We start from the raw sequence: 2,796 nt of genomic DNA, 5'->3' as shown, positions 1-2,796 counted from the left end.
TATATATATTGTGTTTCTATGTATACACACACATGCACACATACACACACGCAAAGCAGGTGCAAATCGCTTGTTCTCTGACGCACAAACAGTCGTAGTCCTATTTGCGGTGAAATTGCGTTCTGGTCCTTCAAAAACCAATACTTGCCGTCACACTATGAGTATGCTTAGGAAAATAATAAAGATGCTTCTGATATGCATAGGAAGCTATTGACGAACGTCATATGATGTGTCGACGTAGTAAATAAGTACAGTTTACTACTATACAATATATCGTCTTGCCATTTGAAGACACAGAGTTATTGCAGTGTTGTACATATCGCTGACTATAGAAATGGCATATATATTGTATTTTCATATTTTAAAATACATCAAATGAATACTGTCAAAACTCAAAAATATATGTAATACTGACATCGACAAAATTACAAATTTAGAAATGCCATAGATAGTTAATCAACCTCATCGTTCTTGTTTAAATGCACATTGCAGTTTGCACCGTCAACAAAAATAAAGATACGAATGCATGGATAAACCATACCGCTACTATAATCCTAGAGTATAGATATAGAAACATATAACCCATAAGATCCCACAATCTTGTTCTTTGCTAACCATGTCGTCGAGTAAACCCTTCACACCTACGACTAAAGAGGAGCTTTCGGCTTATGTGCGCTCGATGAAGAAGTCTTTCGTAGACGCATGCGAACAAGAGGTAGGGACGCTCAGGATGACAAGCAGGGACACTGAGGATGGCATCTCACCTGCATGTTTGTGATGTTTGTTAACAGTCGTTCATATTTTTATGCATATACAGATCATAGTCATAATCAGGCGGGCATTTCAGTTGCATATTGCGTGGTGTCAGCCGTTGTGCCTTTTTGCGTACTAATACACTAGGCACGTATATCTAACTTCCGCAATACTATAAGCTAGTTATCTATCGTGTTCAAGTATGTCGATTCAAATTACCAAAGGACGACTTCGTGTTTGTAATATGTATGTCGTTTTTGTACATGAGTGCTTGTGTTTCATACGATGGAGTTCACTATCGTTCTTCGGGTACTTGCGTATCTGGTTCTGTAGCAGGGTAGTCCTAGGGTATTGTACACATATGGCCTACATGCATACTCCGCCTGACCATAATATCAAATCTCAGTGCCATGCTTAACGGCTCTTTCATCAACAACCAACCGTACAATTCGAATCCTTCCGGAAGTATCTCACTATACAACTACGACCAACGACTTATGAATACGCTTAAAGGCTTCGCACTATTAGCAGAAGCTTTCTCACTCAACTAGCACAAGTGCGCGACCGAACCGTCTCTTTCATTGTTGACGTGACATCTAGAACAGTACAATCTGCGTACCCCTTATACGTTTGCAAGCACATGTTGGGGGTGAGTCTTATTCGCGTATGCACCGTCAGTCAGGTTACACAAGCTTAAGGATCTACGTAGCACGGCCGATCTATGAACATCATTCGTCCCCATCACCGTGCTTGATTTTCATTCAATGAAGTTAAATCCTCCGCTAGTGAATGGCCACTATGCTGGGTGTGGTTTTCACGCTACAAGTTAGTTAATACACATACACCGCCATTGTTCTCGTCTGGCAGGGAGATGCGAACAGTTGCCACAGCCTGGCTGAATTTCTCGAGGGAATGGAAAAGGTGAGTTGTGGTCAAGTGTTCACCTGCGGCTCGTACACACCTGCATAGTCGTCATTAGTATGTTTGATGCGCGTAGGGTCTATCCAACGTACTACTCCATCTCAGGATATCTAAAAGTATCGTCACGGGGTGTTTGGGGTTGTCTGACTGTAGAGCAGAGTTTAGGATCGGGGTGGCGAATTCAGCCGCCTCCTCGTCTATGTGCATACTGAAATTGCTTGTGCCTGCTGGAGTCTGTGCCATGGTATAGTATCTGCCTTACCCTTTCTGCTCGCATTGTACAGATCATTCTTACCCAAGTACAGTCCCCAAGTACAGTCGTACGCGGCTATGTTCACGGTTGCTTTCAGCTAGCATTGATTTTGTTATCCTGTCGTAGAGGCGTGTGTGACGGCACCTTCCTTTCCCATGGACGCTATTTGGCCACTTATTCGCATGCAAGTGTGTACAATCCAGCATAGGCACGCCACCCCACGTTTATTGGACATCGGCTTGTTAACGAGCTTGTAGAAATATATTTGTATTGCAAATGGTCACACGCATGCGTGCTTTCGAGGTATTTATGATTTTGTCTACGCCCACTCCAAAGAAATTCATGCGGTCAAAATGATTCAAAATCCCATTTTTCTTTGTGTTGTGTAGTTCTGGAGTCTTTCTTGCGATACCCAGGAGTTTCAATGAACGCATGCCGAATCATACGAGTGTAATAGCACTCACACATTTGTTCATGTTTTATCCGTCATAGAACTATACCGAGGCTATGCAACAGTACAAGCAGAATTGTGAGAAGAACAAGCACGCTGGCAGTTGTTTGGGTGCCGGTTTGCTCGCCTATCAGGGCGTGGGGGGTCCAAAAGATGTCGCAGAGGGGTATGTATGCAACTATTGCTCAATCATGTCTAAATACACCCGTGTATCAGTTTTGTGTAGATAATTCAATTATGTCAGTAACCCAAATAGACGTGTACGTGTTTGGTTTGTATGCTGAGAGATAGGACCTGTACGCGAAGTCGAGTCGCTTGCATATTCGTGTGTCGGCAGAATTGATAATTTTAGGGAGATTTGTGTATATTTTAATCACAATATACCTATTTTGAATATGTTTACGCATGTTGCATAAAT

Source organism: Sphaeroforma arctica, assembly GCF_001186125.1.
Source record: "Sphaeroforma arctica JP610 unplaced genomic scaffold supercont1.29, whole genome shotgun sequence".
NCBI lineage: Eukaryota > Ichthyosporea > Ichthyophonida > Sphaeroforma > Sphaeroforma arctica.
The sequence above is the reverse complement of the archived record's forward strand: the minus strand, read 5'-3'. Positions refer to the sequence as shown.